This window comes from Bubalus kerabau, chromosome 4 (genome assembly GCF_029407905.1).
Source record: "Bubalus kerabau isolate K-KA32 ecotype Philippines breed swamp buffalo chromosome 4, PCC_UOA_SB_1v2, whole genome shotgun sequence".
Classification (NCBI taxonomy): Eukaryota; Metazoa; Chordata; class Mammalia; order Artiodactyla; family Bovidae; genus Bubalus; species Bubalus kerabau.
In genome coordinates, this window is record NC_073627.1 from 100154293 (window position 1) to 100177114 (window position 22822).

At 38.2% G+C, this 22822-nt stretch overlaps 1 long non-coding RNA gene across 1 annotated transcript in view; it reads left to right on the forward strand.

Moving 5' to 3' along the window:
* The first annotated feature begins 17821 nt into the window (after nt 1–17821).
* Nucleotides 17822–22822, forward strand: part of LOC129650014 (uncharacterized) — a 73943-nt gene continuing 68942 nt past the window's right edge. The window contains exon 1 of the long non-coding RNA XR_008713530.1: nt 17822–17939. This is a non-coding gene — a long non-coding RNA (uncharacterized LOC129650014). The remainder of the gene's footprint in view (nt 17940–22822) is intronic.

Consider the following 22822-nt stretch of genomic DNA (forward strand, 5'->3'; position numbering starts at 1 on the left):
GAATGAAGAGATAGAATGATAAAGAGTCAGTATGATGTCTGAGCCAGAAGGATAAATGCACAAGCTCTTCTCTGGACTCAACTGGCCTGTATATTACTCCTGTAATAGCAATTTCCATTTTTATTGAGCAAAATAATCACTTTTTTGTTTTATTAATATTTCATATTCCCAAACTTGACACTGGAAATTTTCATTCAATATATCTTGATTTCCATCCAGCAGTCTGAATTTGAACAATAATCTAAGTATCTTTAAAACATATTTTGAGAAAGTTTCTGTTACGAACTGAATTGTGTTCCCTTCAAATTCATATGTTAACCCTAACACCCAGTGTAGCTATCATCAGAGTTAGGCCTTTAAAAAGATGTGTGCCAGGCTTCCCTGGTGGCTCAGATGATAAAGAAACCACCTGCAATGCAGGAGACCTAGGTTCAATCCCAGGGTTGGAAAGATCCCCTGGAGGAGGGCATGGCAACCCACTCCAGTATTCTTACCCGAAGAACCCCCATGGAGGTTGGCAGGTTGACACTTAGCATGCATGCACCAAGTCTAGGGGTATTTTGTTATGGCTGTCCTAGTAAACTAATACAATATGCTAGAGATCTAGTTATACTAAGTGTCTGTTATATATGAGGTATTTTTGATATGTGTGCTGAGCACTAAATATACAGGATTCCTTCCTGTAATAACACATAATTTAGTGGACATTATTTTTCAAAACTAGGAGAAAAGTTTAAGCCAACAAGGTAAAGAAACATCTCAGCTTGTTCATTTCACAAGAGATGCCATAATTTTCATGGTGTATGTTTTCTGATTTTTTATTATATTATCCCTTATTTTTCCCCTGAAATAATGAACAGGAGTCATTATCTCTTTGGACATATCCCAATTTAAAAATTAATTAGGTAATTGGGATCTTCTTTTATGAGGTCAAAAGCAAAGTCCCAGTGGATGATTAGTTTGAGTGCTAAGCCAGGCACCTAATCAAACATTTGCCAGACTTCTACAGTCTTAGTATGGTAACTGCTTCTGGTTTTGTGAGACAGAGGAAAACATTCTCTCAAGAGAAATCCTAGAAGCATTCACTAGAATTAATCACAACTAACAATGGTCAAGGAGCTTGGAGTTGGTGTGTGGAAGAAAAAATCCAACTTCGCTAGGGAGCCAAGCATAATATTGCATCAGAATTCAGAAAGGGGCTAATTTTCATGGCATGATTTTTGCACATGTTCACAACCTTAGAATTGCACTTGAGTATCAGAGAGGGAATGTTTTGCTCACACTATACTGGTGACAAGGCTCACTGACCTTGTTCCTTTCTCATTGTCTGGGGTTCTTCCCGTTGGGTTACTATATCCAGCCTGCCCATGTTCAGAAGTTCAGGGCAGGTATCTTGTCTCCCTTCTGGGACAGATAGGTGAAACTTGTACAGTGTGCATAGGGCTAGGCAATGAAAACCATTTTATAAAAAGATGAAGGGTCTAAACTTGGGGCAAATAGAACAGAACCAAGCTGCCAAATCCAAATGACTGAATGGGAACTGGCAGCCAAAACGAGATAAACACACACACACATACACACAGACAAACACCAACTTTGCTAATGAGTAATGATTATACAATAAACAAACTGATTAAAAAGTAGAAATAAACCTAACTTGAAAGAAGTCTGAAGGCAGAGTATAAAGGCATAGAATGCCTTTGATTTCACTTTCCCCTTCATTATGGATAAGCTGGATATATTTAAAAGAACCAAAAATATAAGAACAGCATGTACGTTAAAGAAAAGCACAAATCAAAAGGGGGAGAGAATGTCTTATGCTCATTCTTCTTGGTATTTCATGCTATTTCCATTGTTAGTACACTTCTCTCCTACTCCAACTTGGTTATAGAATTGCATGTTTCACCATAGTACATTTAATAAGCACTATGTTAGAATGTGCATTAACAGCTTTTGTTAATTATTACATTATTTTTCAAGGATTGACTTAGAGGAGCTGATAAAAGTGAAGGTATTTGTCTTGCAAACATTCACTTCTATTTTATTCTTTGGTTCTATAGAATTTGTATTGTTTCTGATATGCTATAATTTTTATGTAGATGGAATCGCTGATAATGTGAAAAGAAATGGGGTGTGTGGCAGACTAACTTAAAGGAATAAAGAAAAGCATTGATATAAATTATACTCTATACCTTTATCACATTATTTGTAAAATACTTAAAATGAGTTATCTTTCATGTTACTCACCTTGAAGGCAACTAAGATAGGGCTTACTATTTCCCTTTCCATGATGATAAAACCAAGGCTTAGAAAGGCAGTTGCTTTCTATTACCTTCCCCACATTCAGTCAACTAAGTGGCAGGTTTAGAACTTAATCTGAGTATCAGGTATTCTCAGTTCTTGTCTCATGTGCTTTCTCCTATATCTGAATGTCTTTCTTATAAAGCAGAACCAGCTCTGAAATTGGTAGTGTTCATAAACATGTTACTAAGTTTAGTGGGCCAGTTGAATTCATTCCTGGTTACCAGAGCTGGAAGACCTAGGGCAGAGGGACCCAAGACTATATCTGAAATATGAAAGGACGCAGTTTGAACTGAGGTCCATTTTGTGCTGGAGTCCGCCGATACAAAATCCCAAGAGCCAGTTGATAGCATCTCTTCCCAACTCCATGTTCAATAGCTTAGAACTGGTCTTAGTGGGGGGTTTGCAGCAGGGAAATTAGAAAATGCTATATTCAGTCAGGACTTTTTCATCTGGAAAGATAGTTAAATAGTTTTTATTAGCACATTGGGGTAGGAGGTGGTGTATGGGTAGAAAAAATATGATCTTTGGAATAAAATGGTCTTTGGTTTGAATTCTTGCTCTGCTATTAGACAGTTGAGTGACTTTGGCCAAATTATTTATCCTCTCTGAATTCACATTCCCTCTTAAGTATAAGCAGCTAATAACCTCCTTGCAAAGCTTTAGGATTAATGATCATGTATGTAAGTGTTGACAAAAGACAGTCAATTTTAGTTTTTATTATCAGCGTTATTAGAAACCTCACTGCTCTTCCTTTTGTGACACGTTTCCACAAGAGTAAAGTTAAAATCACGTTAGTGCTCTGTGGAAAATGTATTAAGTTGAAGAAAAGATGTTTAAAAATGGATAAAAATGACAAAATCCATTAGGCTCTTTAGAAACAGGTACTATTATAATTCTAGCTATTTACTGTTACCACACAATACAACAGAATACACAATACAGCTAAGAGCAAGCTACTTTTGCCAAATTGAAGTAACAGGAGGTAAATGGTACTGCTCTCCTCCAAAGGATCTGTGGATTTATAAATTGGTTGTAAGCATAGGGTTTTGGTTATTTTGTTTCATATGATTCATTTCATATGATTAGCGCCAAGCTCTGCAGTCCTAATTTTATCCTGGGGCATCCATTCAATACTTGCTTGGAGAGAATAGTGCCACCAACCGCGTCCTCATAAGCACTGCCAAACATACAAGTTTCTTTTTCCTGTTTGGAGAGGAATATACTCTCCAAATCTATGAGGCCTGAGCTATTTTTTTGTTTTGTTTTGTTTTTTCCCAGGATGACAGCCCAACTCTTCTATCAAAGTGAGAGTTTTAGATGAGGAGTGAGATTTCCATACGAAGCATTTTACACCAAATATTCAGGGACTCGAGGAACATAAGACAGTACAAATACTATGAAATCATCAAGAATATACGAGGCAGTAGCATAGTAGTGGTGGAACAAGCAGTACTCCAGAAGCAAAAACACACACACAACAGCAGAACAATGAAAACTTGGCTTTGTTTAGTCAAAGTGCCAAGAAATGCAACTGCCCTGGATGTCACAGACATAGAGAAATCTGATGGGCCTTCAGGCAGATTGCATTGAAGGGGTTTAAAGGAAACTGCAGTGCATGCTAATGCCATACAGAACAAGCCACTAAGTGGAGAGTCTTCCCAGGGCGGTATGATTTCCTATGGAAAATAACAGCTTTTCAAGTCTTGCATTTTCAGTTTATTCCATGAAAAGAGCTATTAAATATCAAGCAAATCAAAGTGAGTCTTATAGGTGATTACATGTATATTTTTTGAAACCTGGTAATAAAAATATAATGAATGACTTTGATTAATGAAATTGATACAGGGTATCTCCCCAAAAGAAAATGAGATATAGAAACATGATTGTGCACCAGAAAGCCATTGGAATGATTGTTAAATTTGCTATTTCTTCTTTGTATGCAAATAGAGAAACATTTTCCCAAGACAGAGGTTTAGGTTCTGAAATGTGAGGTTATACTGGTTAACAAGATATGCTGTGTTGTCACTTTTTCAAAGAATTGTATCCAGGATATTGAGTACAGTTCCCTTTGTTACACAGTAGGACCTTTTTGTTTACCCATTCTGAATGTAATATTTAGCATCTATCAATCCCACAATGGAAAACAATTATGAAAAAGGATGTGTGTACACATATACCTGAGTCACTTTTCTATACAGCAGAGATTGACACAACATTGTAAATCAGGTCTACTTCAATTAAAAAAAAACAAAAAAACAACAAAAAACAGAGTTGTACCCAAATTGTTGGCTGGTGTTCAGAAGGAAAAGTATCTTCCAGAACTGGCATAAAGACCAACAGTCATTTAGACCATTCACATTACTGGGAACAACTATTTCAATTTACATTCCAAGGGAAGTGACATTTTGCTAGGAGATGTTAGCATAAGGAAACTTAAATAATTTTGAAGAAAATGTTGTTACATGTATGCAGTCTCCAAAATAATGCCTTATGTAAATTTTGCATTTGTTTCATTTGCTTTGTGATACCAATTACTTCAAAAGACTACTAATAAATAACAAATTAATCTGAAATAGAGACCAGTCTTCCCAACTCCCCACATAGAATTGGTCTTGATAGATTGCTCTTAATCTCGTCATCACTGACAAATACTTTCTTTCCAAAATTTCAAGGAAAAACACCTCCTTATTCATTGCTTTGTACCTTGATTGGATTTTGAAATCCTCCATCCCTGGTAGATATTTGAGATTTGCCTTGAGGACAATAATCTGTAAATTCTTTAAAAGACTGTTTCCTCTCAGGCCGTGGGAAACACAAATGTATCAGACCAAAAATTTGATTTTATTTGTGGTGAAAATCCTAGAGTACTACAACAAAAATCAAATGGTCTAGTGATGCAAGCAAACAGCATAGGCCTTCTCCCACAGGGAAAAAAAAACCTAATGGAGTTCTTGCTTCAAGCATGAAAAGTAAAGTCATCTGACCGTGATAAAGCTGCATGGTATTTTGTTTTTTTCGTCAAAGATCAAACTTTTATAGGACTGGTGGCCAAGGACAGAAAGCAGCCATGGGTCCATTGACTAATGCTATGCAACTCTGCACCAGTTACCTTGGATTAGAGTTGTGTTCTCAGGCAAAAAATATGTGCAAACTGGAAATAATGATTTTCTGGATCCCTGCAAAGCAAAAATCCAAATCATCACAGAATATAGGCAGAGGAATTCTTTTGAAAATTTACAGAGACACTGCAGCATTCTAGGGATGGCACATTATTGTATATATTTAGGAACATCATTTTATACCTAATTGGATTTCTCTGGTTCTTAATTAAATGTTACTATTCAAGTCAGCTATTGACTACATAAACTCTAAGTAATTGTGGAGCTATAATTTCAGTTTTAGTATTCTGTTTTAATATGTAGGACATTGGCCTAGACCATGAAAAAGCAGATCAAGCTTTTTGTCTCGTGTTTTTTGTGAACTAAATGCTTAATGTATTTGAAGCTCATTTCTTATAAGACAGAGGATGTTCTAGGAAATAATGAAACCAGACCTATTCTGAGCTTCTTGGAGAAAGTCAGGCTTATAGAATTCCTGATGATGGGATTTTTTTTTTTATTATTATCATTAACCACAACCCTATGACTAAAATGAGTTTGAATTCGCTGGGGGAAAAAAGTACAGATATAAAAGATAAGTACATTGTATTCCCTCTTAAGAAACAAGAGAGAACGGGAAGGTCATATATGAAGGTATATATGTACACACACACACACACACACACACACACATGCATACATTATATGCTTTAATCGCAGTTCCAGTTCACTTCTGAAGTCAGCTGGGCTTTGGACTATCTAATATTCAAATTCAGCAAGAATTTATTTTACAATTAATTATGGTTCAAGTATGCTGCTGGGCACAGAAGTGATAACTTAATACAGTGTGATCCTGCCTCCTGGAAGGCTCACAATAGTCAGCAATAAATATTTAAATAGCTCACTGTTCTACAAGGCAGATTTAAATAAAAACCACTTGAAATATAAGGAATTTTTAAGAAACAAAAAGAAAGGACTAATTCTGATAAAGATGAGCAGTAGACAAAGAAAACTTCAAAAAAGTAATGTCTTTTAAGTTATACATTGAAGTCTGAAAAAGATCTTACTAAGTGAAAAGTAAAGGAAAGACATTCACTACCAGCTGAAAAAAATCCCAAGAGAAATATCCAAAAACCTTATGAAGTTTTAGGGAATAGATGTGGTGTGTTTTTATTATCATTGCTATTAACAGAAAGCATGTTTTAATCATAAGACTGGCTAATGGTGGATCTTTTTGAACTTTTCAAGTTGAGGACTATTCAATGGAAGGTAGAGATTCTGAGCTTTTGAAGTACTGTTGTCTGTGATAGATATTATTGGCAGTCTGATTTTCTCTCAACTAGACGGTACTGATAGGTTGCAAGAAATATAGGTTAGTTTCCATCCACCTTCACACATCAGATTCAATATCTGAAAATTATGGCACTTTGTTGATACACACAACAAAAAGAAGATTGCAAATGAGACATGAGTTTGTTTGGGTTCTTATTATTGCAATTCTAAAGACATAAATGGTAAAAATGAAAGAGTGTTGCAGGGAGGAGAAAGAGTCAGGGGCTGATAAAAGCAAAAGCTAGCTTCAAGTTTGTTAAAGTTGCCTGGTGAGAATGTGATTCACTCTGATTCAAATCAGGAAATATTTATGCTTAAGGAATTACGTGTTATTTTCAGGTAGTGGTCCAATAAGTACCTCGAGTTTCTGGCAGATATCTAGATGTCTTTGTTAGGACACAGTAGTGGTCAAGAGGTCAGATTACATCTAGCCTGAAACCTGAATAAGCCATACTTCCTCAGGGGCTTCCTGGTTCCAATTTAGAGAGCTCTGTTAGCAACACTGACTCCATTTTTATTTTTCTACCACATCTATCAGACCACAATTTGTCAAGTGTTAAATATTTATAATCGAGTGTGATGGGATTTGGAAGCACCTTGGCATATGAAATATTTTTAACAAAAGAAATGTCATAAATGGCAAATGAAGAAAGACAGTGGCCTCCCACTCTGCCCCTAAAGCAGGCCATAGGAACCGCTTGTGAGAGATGGGCTCCCTATAACCTGGAGGAAAGGAGAATCTTTATCTCCAAAGACAGAGATAGGCCAGTAGGAATCCAAATGAAAAGGCCTTGCTAAGTTTCTGCCAGTTTACTATCCTTAGCTCCTACTCTTTTATCCTATCACATTTTTTTCTGTGACTTTCCATTCTTCACTAAACCTAATATAAAAGAGTTAAGGTCAAACTGTTTCTTTAGGTCTTCATTTCCTTATGAAGGCTGCAGTGTCCTAAAAATGTCTATTAAACAAATGTGTATGCATTTCTCTTGTTAACTAGCTCAGTTTATAGGACCTTAGCTAGAGAACATAGTAGGGTAGTAGGAAAACTAAACTTTTCCTCTCCTACACGTGCATATGATGTTCACTTGTTTGACATTAGAATTAATCATTTTTTTGAAGTATGCAGTATTCCGCCATATGATAAAGGTCTTCTCAATTCAAAGACATGAGAACTAAGACCGAAACACCAAAATATTTGTCAGAGTTCACTCAACTAGTTAGTGAAAGATCTAGATTTGGATCTAAATCCCCCAAATCCCTGCCTTTTTTTTTTTTTTGCTACTTACTGTTCAGGAAGAAAAAAATTGTCCCTCTATTCTTCTGAATTCTTGGCTGAGACTCTCTATAATAAAATATTAACAGGAGAAAAACAAGTAGAAGTTTAATGACAGATATACCTTCTGTATACATGGGAGATACCCAGGAAAACTAACTTCTGAGAGGTCCAAGCTACCACCTTAACTATCATCTCAAGCTAGAGATAACAGAAAATGTTATGGGATAGAGGAGCCAATTGGGGGAGGTTTTCGGGCAAAGCACAATAAAAAAAAAGGGTAAGATTGTTATGGAACCTTGAGTTTTGTTCTGCCTTTTTCTTGTTTTGTTTTGCAGATTTTAGTTTTGCTTTCTCCACTGGTAAGAGCTTCTAGAGAATTAGTCATCCTCCACTTCATGGTACAGAGGAGGAGACTTCTCTTTTCATTGTAAATATCTCTTACAAAAGGATAATTTCTGCTTGGTTTTCAAAGCTTATCCTTGGATGTTTTTAAAAATAACCAGCCTGAAATAATCCTTATGCCAGAGACATACTTTTGAGTGGCAAACTCTGCTTCCAGCACTATTGTATTGTACTAGTCTTTTCTCTTCACTAGATGCTTTGAAGACAATTGAACCCAGTTTGGTATTGGTGACTATTAAATGGAATCCATTTCTTAAGAGAAATGATGATATATACATTTTTCTGCTGTTGACAAATTCAGTTTTATAACTTGAGTACTTTTGTCAGTATGAATTGGTTAAAACTTTGACAGAAGTGGAGCAGTTGAAATTTGTTGAATTTACACAATTCTTTTTAGACCTTGACCTTATTATGTACAACAATATACTAGGGTACTCACTTTGTTACAATTGTCTTTGCATGGTATATTCCTGCTGTTCATTTAGCAGAATTTCTCTGCCCTTCAGAAAGCCTGCCAGTCATATTCATTTAGTTCTACACTAAAATTTCAAGATACTGCTTGGAATTACAGGTGGCACAGTAAACAGCCTGCTTGCCAATGCAGGAGACACATCCCTGGGTTGGGAATATCATCCAGAGGAGGAAATGACAACCCACTCCAGTATTCATACCTGGTGAATCCCATAGGTAGAAGAGCCTGGCGGGTTTTAGTCCATAGGCTTGCAAAGTATTGGACACGACTAAAGAGACTTAGCATGCATACACTATTTACAGTTTTTTCTTGACATAGTTGTTCTTAAGACAATATAATGTTTAAATGGTGCCTACAAAAAAGATACATTATTTCATTGTTTTCATTCCCATATTCTCTAATAATTAACTTATTAAATGAGGTATATTAAAACAGATTTGTGGCTAGGATTTGAGGCATAAAAATGGGCATTTTGAAATGAGCTGACTCAGAAATCCCAAGATTAAATATATTTAACCATACTTAACTTTAAGAGAGCTTAAGTGGACTAAATGTCAGGGGAATATATATAAATATATATATTTATGTATGTATGTATATACACATACATATAAAGACTTTGATATGAGCAAAAGGAAAAATACCATCTTGAGTAGGGTAACTTTCCCTAAGTGATTGTGGCTAATTTATATCATAGTGTAGAAAATTGGCAATGAGAAACCAAAAATAATACAAATGATTCATAGAAGACCAAACGGATCGTGCCTGGTAGCGGAATACAGTTGATTATTGACCAGTGGATAGAGTGTTCATACATCTTTTGTATATTTATCTTATCATTTGTTATTTCTTAGGTATGTGTAGCAATTTGAATTCTTTTTTGAACTGGTTATAACATTTTACCTCTCATTATGAGTTGCTGCTGCTGCTGCTAAGTTGCTTCAGTTGTGTCCGACTCTGTGCGACCCCGTAGACAGCAGCCCACCAGGCTCCCCCGTCCCGGGGATTCTCTAGGCAAGAACACTGGAGTGGGTTGCCATTTCCTTCTCCAATGCATGAAAGTGAAAATTCAAAGTGAAGTCGCTCAGTTGTGTCTGACTCTTAGCGACCCCATGGACTTCAGCCTACCAGGCTCCCCCGTCCATGGGATTTTCCAGGCAAGAGTACTGGAGTGGGATGCCATTGCCTTCTCCACATTATGAGTTAAGTAAATGACATATGATTATTTAAACTTATATGATATGAGTCCTCATTTTACCTTTTTTTTTTTTTTTCCAAAAACTATTTTACACTATAAGTCAGTGGTTCCAAATTCTGGTGTGCTTTACAATCTCCTAGAGGGCTTGTTAAGACTAAGATCCCTGAGATTCATTTTTAGAATTTCTGAGTCAGTATTCCTGGGTGGGGCCTGATGTTTTGCATTTCTGGCAAGTGCAGGTGATATTGATGCCACTTTGGCCCAGAAGCTATACTGTCACTGGTATAAAACATAGTCACCAAGATGATGATTACAATTCCCTGAAACATTTATTTTATCTAACAGAAAGATATTCATTCTAAAACCTAATCTGCAGCCCTAAACTATTTTCAGCTCCCTATGTGAAAAGAATGTTCCTAGTCCTTTCATTTTTTTTCACCTTATGGCTGGATAAATCAGCCTCTTAAATCTCCTGATTTAGGCATTAGGAATAGTGGCAGCTTCTATTAAATGATGTGATGGGGGATAGGAAGGCATCTTGGAAGACAATATAAGATTCACTCTAGACCAATTATGTAGTTAATTACTCTAGCGTGTGAACTTAGCCTTCAGAGCAATCTCATTTGGGCTGAGGAAAAAAGCTACTACAGACAATTATGGGATGTGTATGATGTTAGAAAGGGGAAGACAGAGCTATTGTTGGAGGAAGAGTATAAATGCTAAGCAGTGTAATCTGAAATAAACATAAGTGGAATTGTGTTTTCCCTAAGCTGTAGTCTTCGTTGCATAATAAGTTCTTTTCATTCTAATTTTTATGATTCATTTGCTCCTTGGGACAAGTTATCTATTTTTCTTTTTTTCCCTTTCCTGTTGCAGGATATGCATTATCCTTCCCTATTGTGACTATAGAATTCAATATGCATTTTCATTGTCAGACAGGAGGGTAGCAAAGGAGAGTAATTTTAATGAGCAAACATCTTTTTTCCCATTTAAATCAAAAGGAAAGCCTGATACCCATGGGTGAACACCATATACTTGACCTAGTTGTGGCTGTTGTTTTCCTTTTTATGTTCTCACAGTCCGTTAAAAAAGAAAAAGAGTAAAAGTAAGCCTTGTCATTGGTATGCTGATAATAGGAAAAATACAAGCAGAATTTTCAAATACTTGGAGGTGGCTTTTTAAAAAGGCTGTTGTGAACCTATAAAACATAAGGTAAATTAAATCTAATTTGCATGCAATTTGTCATTTATTGAGAGGTTGGTGGCAATTAAGAAAGTGCAATTTGTTCTTTAAAACTATTTCTCTTTTATGTACATTAAAAAAAAATACATCAACACATTTCTGTTAGTCATGAGATTACAATGGTGCACTCTAGTGGACAAACTGAACACTTGAAATTATGCATTAAATTTTGGTAAGGTTTTCATAATTTTATAGACATAAGCTGACCTGTATTTAATTCAAGTAGGAACTCAGTAATGGCACTAGGACTAGGTAGAAGAGAATACATCATTTCAGGCAAAGAGAATTTGTGGATGGGACAATGTCTTAGAGTCAATTTCAGTGTTAGAAAGGAGGTTTCTTTTCCCTTTGTCCTTTCTTTCCTCCTGCTACCTCCTCCTTTTATTTTCTTTTAACCAATAAATCCTCAGTTCAACATTATAAAGAAAATATAAAATTGGGACTTGAAACCTGAGTCCTCATCTTTAACTGGTTGATACTCAACACTAATATTATAAGGAGTAAAAATATTTATGCACTAATGTGAATGTAATGGTATTTTGAAATTAAGATTTTTACCTCTGTTATCCTAAAATTATCTAGAAATGATGCTTGCCTTTATGTGAATTTTCTAAAGCAATTTTTATATTATCTATAATCTTTAAAAATATCCACAAGTGAAGTTTAGTGTTTGTTTTTTTTTTTTTAATTTCTAAACTACTCTCCTAGAGTGTTGTAACAGATAAGGTGTTTTTTATGTTTATAATACTTATAAATTATACATAATTTGAGAAACAACAATTTATTTATCCAATGTTATATACATGACTACAATTTTAGTAAAGAAATAGAGGAGAAAGACAAGACAAAGGTATAGTCTGGTTAAATACTATACAGTCCACAGAATTCTCCAGGCCAGAATACTGGAGTGGGTAGCCTTTCCTTTCTCCAGGGGATCTTCCCAACCCAGGAATTGAACCCAGGTCTCCCACATTGCAGGGGGATTCTATCCCAACTAAGTTATCAGAGAAACCCTAAATACTAAGCACCTAAATTCTAATTCAAAGTGAGGCCATACTTCGATGAATAAAACTTTTTTCTCTTGAACGTTTATCAGTTAGGGGAGTTATCTAGTAAGAGGTTGTCAATTAAGAGGTCATCCAAGAAACAAACTGCACCCTAAGTGACTCTGCAAATTATTTTAAGGGCTGGTTAGCACTAGCACCTGCCTTGTTATAATGAAACAGCCCAATAACTGGCTGCAATTGTAACTGTGTCTCCAGGAGTGCAAGGAGTGTTTCTCTCAAATGTCCTGGAGGTTTGTCTGCAATTCCTTGAGGAGACGCCCCATGAACATTCTTCAACATGGAAATTGTAAATGTGGGCAGGCTGCTGAACATAAGTGTGTGAAGAACATTTCTAATCCAATTCCCTATTCCAGTCTGGCTGACTCATGAGACTCTAATCCAATTCCCTATTCCAGTCTGACTCACTCATGAGACTCAACTGGCCCTAAAATAACCTTAAATTTGAACTTATTGCTTCATAACAGTACATATGCAAGATAAATGAGGCTAGAGGAGTTACCACTACTCCTTGGCTCTCATTCACTTAAAGAATTGTGTTAAATTCAACTAAGCAAGTACAAACCTGTTCAAAGTAAATGAATTTTATTCTATTTTATTTTACTTTATTTGTATTAATTTTTGCTTTTAAAACTGTCCTGTAAGAAGAAGAAACTTCATCCTACTGTGATACAGGGAACCAGATACTGTGCTAGGTACTGTGTCAAAGTTCTTTAATTTCAAATAACAGGAAAAAAGAAAAGCAACAGAAACTTAGTATATGTAGAACCAAAAGGAGGTGGATACCGGAACAGCTCACAAAACTAAAGAAAGAGGTACATAACCAGTGTCTGGGAAATACAAGTGTTTTGAGTATGCAGGAAGTATCAGTATTATAATACTGATAACCTGTGGACCTTGTTTTTGAATGTTCCATTGGAGAACTCAGCATAAGAAGATTTGGTGTCTGGAAAAGTTTTAAATTCCCCAAAGGAAGAATCACATCAGTCCGTATTTGGTCAGACACTGGTGGCTCAGAGGTTAAAGCGTCTGCCTCCAATGCGGCAGACCCGGGTTTAATCCCTGGGTCGGGAAGATCCCCTGGAGAAGGAAATGGTAACCCACTCCAGTATTCTTGTCTGGAGAATCCCTTGGATGGAGAAGCCTGGTAGACTACAGTGCACGGGGTAGCAAAGAGTTGGACACGACTTCACTTTTCACTTTCACTTTCACTAACCCCTTTAGTCAAGTCTCTATGACTCAGGTGACAACAGGATCTATGATGTTCAGCTTCATGGGAATCACTTAAAAGAATGAACAGGGATACTGTCTGCAGGAGAGAAAGATGATGAGTAGCCAAAACAACTGAATGGTCATTACATTCCAACTCCTGTCTTCTTAAGTGCTACTGAATTTCCAGAGAAGTCTCTTTTTAAAAATGCAATGATCTTATGCATTACGCAAAACAAATACAACCTTTCCAAAGGAAAAATAAACTGAAGTCATTCTTATTTTGCATCCTGATCACTGGCATGGAGCAGAGGTAAACTTTTTTTTTTAATTTAAATTTATTTATTTTAATTAGAGGCTAATTACTTTACAATATTGTATTGGTTCTGCCACACATCAACATGAATCCGCCACAGGCATACACTTGTTCCCCATCCTGAACCCCCCTCCCACCTCCCTCCCCATACCATCCCTCCAGGTCATCCCAGTGCCCCAAGTATCCTGTACCGAACCTGGACTGGCACTTCATTTCTTATATTATGTTATACATGTTTCCATGACATTCCCCCAAATCATCCCAACCTCTCCCTCTCCCACAGAGTCCAAAAGACTGTTTTATACATCTATGTCTCTTTTGCTGTCTCGCATATAGGGTTACTGAACTGATCTGCTACAGGGTTATCGTTACCGTCTTTCTAAATTCCATATATATGGGTTAGTATACTGTATTGGTGTTTTTCTTTCTTGCTTATTCACTCTGTATAATAGGCTCCAGTTTCATCCACCTCATTAGAACTGATTCAAATGTATTCTTTTTAATGGCTGAATATTACTCCATTGTGCATATGTACCACAGCTTTCTTATCCATTTGTCTGCTGATGGACATCTAGGTTGCTTCCATGCCCGGGCTATTATAAACAGTGCTGCGATGAACATTGGGGTACATGTGTCTCTTTCAATTCTGGTTTCCTCAGTGTGTGTGCCCAGCAGTGGGATTGCTGGGTTGTATGGCAGTTCTATTTCCAGTTTTTTAAGGAATCTCCACACTGTTCTTCATAGTGGCTGTACTAGTTTGCATTCCCACCAACAGTGTAAGAGGGTGTCCTTTTCTCCACACCCTCTCCAGCCTTTACTGCTTGTAGACTTTTTGATAGCAGCCATTCTGACTGGCGTGAAATGGTACCTCATTGTGGTTTTGATTTGCATTTCTCTGATAATGAGTGATGTTAAGCATCCTTTCATGTGTTTGTTAGTCATCTGTATGTCTTCTTTGGAGAAATGTCTGTTTAATTCTTTGGCCCATTTTTTGATTGGGTCGTTTATTTTTCTGGAATTGAGCTGCAGGAGTTGCTTGTATATTTTTGAGATTAATTCTTTGTCAGTTCCTTCATTTGCTATTATTTTCTCCCATTCTGAAGGCTGTCTTTTCACCTTGCTTATAGTTCCCTTTGTTGTGCAGAAGCTTTTAATTTTAATTAGGTTCCACTTGTTTATTTTTGCTTTTACTTCCAATATTCTGGGAGGTGGGTCATAGAGAATTCTGCTGTGATGTATGTTGAAGAGTGTTTTGCCTATGTTCTCCTCTAGGAGTTTTATAGTTTCTGGTCTTACATTTAGATCTTTAATCCATTTTGAGTTTATTTTTGTGTATGGTGTTAGAAGTTTCATTCTAGTTTCATTCTTTTACAAGTGGTTTACCAGTTTTCCCAGCACCACTTGTTAAAGAGATTGTCTTTTCTCCATTGTATATTCTTGCCTCCTTTGTCAAAGATAAGGTGTCCATATGTGCGTGGATTTATCTCTGGGCTTTCTATTTCAAAACTTCTTTGGGTCCTGAATTATTCTTCTACTAGTATTAGAATTTCTTATAGCTATTCTGCAACTTACAAATACAACTCTAAATATTTAGGGACTAATTGGTATGAGAATTAATTCTTAAATAGCATTGTCTTGTCCATAGTCCCATAATTATTGTGCAACTCTACTATGGAGTATGTATTAGGAGTGTATTATTTTTCCAAAATAACTTTTGGAGACTTTCCTGACAATCCAGTGGTTAAGACACTGCACTTTTCCTGCAGGGGCATAGGTTCAATTCCTTTCGAGGAAATTAGATCCTGGATGTCACACATTGTGGCAAAAAAATAGGAAAAAAGTATCCTTTGGTTAATATTTTCTTTTTTGTTACTCCATGTGGTGCTCTGCCCTCATCCCAGAGTTGAAGGTGAGAACAGCAATGGAATATGTAACTTTGCAGAAGTTTTTGATCCTAGATGAAGACAGTGCTGCTGCCGCTGCTGCTAAGTCGCTTCAGTCGTGTTCGACTCTGTGCGACCCCATAGATGGTAGCCCACCAGGCTCCCCCGTCCCTGGGATTCTCCAGGCAAGAACACTGGAGTGGGTTGCCATTTCCTTCTCCAATGCAGGAAAGTGAGAAGTGAAAGTGAAGTCGCTCAGTTGTGTCTGACTCTTAGCGACCCCATGGAATGCAGCCCACTAGGCTCCTCCGTCCATGGGATTTTCCAGGCAAGAGTACTGGAGTGGGGTGCCATTGCCTTCTCCGACAAACAGGGACAAATGAAGTTACCTATGTTGAGGAGGAAAGATAATTTTTCCTCTGCTCTTCTAGGTTCTTGACTGAGACCCCCTATGATAAAAGAAAGATTATCAGGAGAAAAACAAACATAAATTTAATAACCTGTATACCTCCTGTATACATGGAGGATATCCAAGAAAACTGAGTAATTCCTTGAAATGGCCCAAACTACCACCTTAAATGCCGTCTCCAGCTAAATATAAAAGAAGGTGTAGGGGGTTGGGGAAGCCAGTTATGGAAGGTTATCAGGAAAGACATTTTAAACCAAGGTATGATTATTACACAGATTTAAGTCTTGCCTTCACCACTGATGAGAGTTCCTAGAGATTTAGTCAGTCATCCTCTTCTTCTTGGTAAAGAAGGGGAAAGTGAAGTCACTCAGTTGTGGCCCATGGACTGTAGCCTACCAGGCTTCTCTGTCCATGGGATTTTCCAGGCAAGAGTACTGGAGTGGGTTGCCATTTCCTTCTCCAATAAAGAAAGGGAAACTCTTACAAATGAAGATTTTCCTTGTCAGTGTACATGCCCCTTACAAAAGGGTCACTGTTACTTAGTTTTAGAACTTCTCCTGCGCATGCTGTTTCTTAAAAAATAGTTCAAGACAATCCTTACACCAAAGCATCATATTTGAGGATGGCAAATTTTATTTCCCTTCACCTGCAACAATGCCTATTCTCCTAATAAAACTGGATAACGTTAACTTTGATTTACTGTGGATGGAAATTTGAGCACTCAACCAGAGTTAGCAAAAGTTCATATTATTAACCCCTGGCATAGTTTCTGTGTTAATTATGGGACTCAAAACCCAGACTTGTATAAAATGCATGTGGTGTCTTTGAAAAACAGAAAATGCAAAGGTAAAGGTAAGGCACTGCTATGAATTGAATTATGTTCTCCAAAGAAGAAAAGTTAAAGTTCTAAGTCCAAGTACCTCAAAATGTGATGGTTTTTGGAAATTGGGTCTTCACAGAGATAATCAATTAAAATAAAATTATTAGTGTGTATTCATATCCACTATGATTTTTATCATATAAAAGGGGAAATTTTGACACAGAGACAAACACACAGAGACATAAATAGACACAGAGAGAAGACAAGCATCTGTCTACAAGCCAAGAAACACCTGAAGCCACCTACGCAAATCTAAAAGTAAGGCCTGAGACAGCAAATCAGAGGCAGTGTGGGCCTGCCTATGTGTGACTTGGGTTCTGACCTACAGAAGAGTGAGACAATAAGCTTCTATTTTTTTTTAACTATCTATGTATGGTTTCACTATGGCAACCCTAGAAAACCAATACCGGTAGAATCTGTGTGTCTTATGATCAAGATTCTGGTACCATTACCCTACAACGCTTTTGTTTCTGTCTCCTTTGGTATATCAGCTTTGATATTAGGCTAGCTCTATCATGTTCACAGAACGATATTAGCAAGGTTTCAGCTTTGTGTGTGTGTGTCCTCAGAAAGGCAAGAAGAGAGAAAACTTCAATTATGGAAAACCAGTCGCTTGGTTTTATAATAGAGCACAGCCATTCACAGCCCTTAGCACCAAGCTGTTGGTGCTTGCCCTTACCCCACCCCACCCGGTTACCAGGCAACAGTTACTGCAGGGCCTTTAATGGTTCTGCTCAATCACTGGTTGGTGCCACAGTGGGCCCCTCCCACAAGCGACCACTCTTAAGGAGTGACCTTGGTGATGCTATTTGACCAACAGTCAGCAGAATGGTGGTCCTCAAGTGCAGAGTAAGGTAAGAGGAGGATCCCGGCCTTCTCCCCAGGGGCCCTCCAGCTGACCCAGCTTCAGGCCAGTCAAGAAGAGAGGGGCCCAGGGAATAGGCTGGGGCTGTGTCCTGCAGGGCTCCTGAGTCTTTGCCAAGGCTGCCCACTGGCTAGACCCAGGCCTTGAGGCAGCGGTGAACCTATCCCTGCCCCTACAACCTAATGGCAGCAGCCATCTGCCTGGGAAGCCATCTGTGAGAACAGCCCCACCATTTGGGTGGCCTAAGGAGCCTGAGAGCCAATTGCTTCCTGGGTGTCTGGCTCCCTCAGCAATGACAGCTGGACAGGTTCTGGGGACCTGGCCCTGAGAAAGCCACTAGCTAAGGTCTGCCTCTTCAGCCAGGACCTGGACCTCGGAGGGGGAAAGTTGAGCCTTGGGATCTTTCCCTTTCTTATCAGAATAAAGAATAATGTTTATTTCATACAGATTTATAGAAACATGGTTACCTGACCATAGACTGCCATGCAAAGGTGCTTCAGTTGTGTCTGACTATGTGTGACCCTATGGATTGTAGCCTGCCAGGTTCCTCTGTCCATGTAATGCTCCAGGAAATAATACTGGAGTGGATTGCCATTCCCTTCGGCAGGGGATCTTCCAGACCCAGGTATTGAACTGGCATGTTTTATGTCTAAACTGCATTGGCAGATGGGTTCTTTACCACTAGTGCCACCTGGGAAGCCCAACCTGACTATAACCTGATCTCAAGAACATAGGCTCTGACACCAAGAAGTGTGCAACAAATAACCATGCCCCTCCCCCACCTTTAATAGAAAAGGGCTTAGCTGAGAGCTTTTGAGGAGTTTGGGGTTTTTAAGGCATGGGCGACCCACTCCTTGCATCTCTGTTTCAAACTCTGACATTTTGCTATTGTTTGGCCTCACTATGCATCTGGCACTAGACTTGTATTTTGGTAACAATTTTTCATGTGCTACTTTTCGGCCAATAACAATGGCTGGGATTCCCTTGTGGCTCAACTGGTAAAGAATCCACCTGCAAAAAAAAAAAAAAAAAAAGAATCCACCTGCAATGCAGATGACTTGGGTTCAATCCATGGGTTGGGAAGATCCCCTGGAGAAGGGAAAGGCTACCCACTCCAGTATTCTGGCCTGGAGAATTCCATGGACTATATAGTCCATGGGATAGCAAAAAGTCGAACATGACTGAGTGACTTTCATTTTCACTTTCTTTTTTTTTTAAGATAAATTTATTTATTTTAATTGGAAGCTAATTACTTTACAATATTGTATTGGTTTTGCCATACATCAACATGAATCCGCCACGGGTGTACACGTGTTCCCCATCCTGACCCTCACTCCCACCTTCCTCCCCATACCATCCCTCTGGGTCATCCCAGTGCACCAGCCCCAAGCATCCTGTATCATGCATCAAACCTGGACTGGCGGCTTGTTTCACATGATAGTATACATGTTTCAATGTCATTCTCCCAAATCATCCCAACCTCTCCCTCTCCCACAGAGTCCAAAAGAGTGTTCTATACATCTGTGTCTCTTTTGCTGTCTCGCATACAGGGTTATCGTTCCCATCTTTCTAAATTCCATATATATGTGTTAGTATACTGTATTGGTGTTTTTCTCTCTGGCTTACTTCACTCTGTATAATAGGCTCCAGTTTCATCCACCTCACTAGAACTGATTCAAATGTATTCTTTTTAATGGCTGAGTAATACTCCATTGTGTATATGTACCACCGCTTTCTTATCCATTCATCTGCTGATGGACATCTAGGTTGCTTCCATGTCCTGGCTATTATAAACAGTGCTGCGATGAACATTGGGGTACACGTGTCTCTTTCCCTTCTGGTTTCCTCAGTGTGTATGCCCAGCAGTGGGATTGCTGGGTCATAAGGCAGTTCTATTTCCAGTTTTTTAAGGAATCTCCACACTGTTCTCCATAGTGGCTGTACTAGTTTGCATTCCCATCAACAGTGTAAGAGGGTTCCTTTTTCTCCACACCCTCTCCAGCATTTATTGCTTGTTGACTTTTGGATCGCAGCCATTCTGACTGGCGTGAAATGGTACCTCATAGTGGTTTTGATTTGCATTTCTCTGATAATGAGTGATGTTGAGCATCTATTCATGTGTTTGTTAGCCATCTGTATGTCTTCTTTGGAGAAATGTCTGTTTAATTCTTTGGCCCATTTTTTGATTGGGTCATTTACTTTTATGGAACTGAGCTGCAGGAGTTGCTTGTATATTTTTGAGATTAATTCTTTGTCAGTTGTTTTATTTGCTATTATTTTCTCCCATTCTGAAGGCTGTCTTTTCACCTTGCTTTAGTTTCCTTTGTTGTGCAGAAGTTTTTAATTTTAATTAGGTGCCATTTGTTTATTTTTGCTTTTATTTCCAATATTCTGGGAGATGGGTCATAGAGGATCCTGCTGGTCTTATGTTTAGATCTTTAATCCATTTTGAGTTTATTTTTGTGTATGGTGTTAGAAGGTGTTCTAGTTTCATTCTTTTACAAGTGGTTGACCAGTTTTCCCAGCACCACTTTTTAAAGAGATTGTCTTTTCTGCATTGTATATTCTTGAATTAAGCTTCAGTTCCTATACCAGTAACTGTCAAATGGAGTGGACATGGAGGCATCACTATGCATATCTAGTCTAATCAGAATCTGCTTCTGCAGTTGGAAGCAACATCTTCAATTCCATGAGTTTTATGGGATGTGAGATCTACCGGAAAAAATCCAGTTTCTTCTGAAACAGAATGATTTCATGGTACTCATTGGATCCTCTTTTTTTAACCATGGTAAGCACTGAAATAGCTGGAGGCCAAGACTAAAGGCCTCTTCTAATGTGGAGGTCTTTTGGTGACTTCTCAGTTGTGGCTGTTGTTTAGTTGCTAAAGTGCAAGAAAGAGAAAGTTGCTCAGTTGTGTCTGACTCTTTGCAACCCCATGGACTATACAGTCTATGGAATTCTCCAGGCCAGAATACTGGAGTGTGTAGCCTTTCCCTTCTCCAGGGGATCTCCCCAACCCATGGATCAAACCCAGGTCTCCCACATTGCAGGGTGATTCTTTACCAGCTGAGCCAAAAGGGATGTCCAAGAATACTGGAGTTGGTAGCCTATCCCTTCTCCAGTAGATTTTCCCAACCCAGGAATCGAACCAGGGTCTCCTGCATTGTGGGCAAATTACTTACCAACTGAGCTATCAGGGAAGCTCTTAGTCACTAAGTTGTGTTCAATTCTTTGTGACCCCATGAACTGTAACCCTCTAGGCTCCTCTGTCCATGGGATTTCCCAGGCAAGATACTGGAGTGGGTTGCCTTTTCCTTCTCAAGGGATTCTTCCTGACCCCAGGATTGAACTCCAGTCTCCTGCATGGGCAGGATGAAATGGTTGATGGCATGATGAGATGAGGATGAGATGGTTGGATGGCGCTACCAACTCAATGGACATGAGTTTGAGTAAACTCCCAGAGTTGGTGATAGACAGGGAGTTGGACACAACTGAGTGACTGAACTGAACTGCATGGGCAGGCAGATTCTTTACCACTGAGCCACCAGGCAAATCATTCCTAGGATGTCTTATGGTGTTTCACAGGAGATGCAGGTTTGATCCCTGGGTCAAGAAGACCTCCTGGAGGAGGGCATGACAATCCATTCTAGTATTCTTACCTGGAGAATCCCACGAACAAAGGAGCCTGGCAGGCTACAGTCGATAGAATGGCAGAGTCAGACATGACTGAAGTGACTTAGCATGTAGGATGTCTTATAAAAGGTTCTGTTGGTTTTTTATTATATACTTTTTCTGCCAATCCTACAATCTTGTCTTCTAAAAGTTCCTGTACCAAATCTTTGTCATTACCCAGGAGTCAATGTAGATCCTAAGCTCAGATCATGTCTCATTCCGAGTAAATGGAACATAAGATATATTTCTGCAAATGTTGTCCTTTGGGAGGTCCATGGGACTCCACAAGAGAGACTTTGATTGTTTGAAAGTTCACTTGAGCTGACATAAAATAGCTAATGCTGTTGCTAAGGCTTTGCTTTATTTCCACTCTTTGGTTGGCTTTTCACCTCTTCAACCTCTTGGTAACTATTTTCTGCATCACATGTCCTCTATAGAACTGTCTGTCATACCCCATGTATTCCTGAGTGACCCCAGCCTGATATAGTATTGTAGCAGTTATTGATCACTTCTGTAGGCAACATTTGATATTAGTGTAAATATACATTTTTTAAATAAACAGTGTACAATCCTCTTGATCTTCCAGATCTGATTTATAAACAGAACATCTAGGAAATAAAGAGACTAAATTCAAGAAAATTTAAGAGATTCCCCAAGGAAATATATTTGGAGATAGAAAAGGAGCTAGGAACTTCCTCTGTTGACTTCCTGTTTAGAGTCTTTTTATTTCTATATTACCTTATATTTTGTAAATGTTATATTTCTGCTTATTCTTACAATTTTCCATGTAATACAGATGCACCTATTTTTATAACCAGAAATAATAATCCTAAAGTGAATACCGAGGCAAATTTTTCAAGGTTCAACAATTTATAAATGTTAAGACAGACTGTAAGGTGCTGCTTCAGTGCACTACATAATACTCACGTGGCTTGAAAGAGTTAATTCAGCCTTCAAAAGAGCTTAATTTATTCCCAGGACATTGCCCATACAGAGGGAGAATATGGCTCATTAAATCCTTTTCAAAGACTCCCAGTAGAGAAGTGTGTTTTAGGATCAATATTATGTTCCTGTGGACTTGACAAAATCACAACTACTCTTGGGAGGAGGCTAGGTTTTCCTTCTGGATGTGGAAGTTTTTGCTAAGATGGGTGTTAAAGCTACAGTTATTCATAGTTCTGTTTAAAAAGCAAACTGACT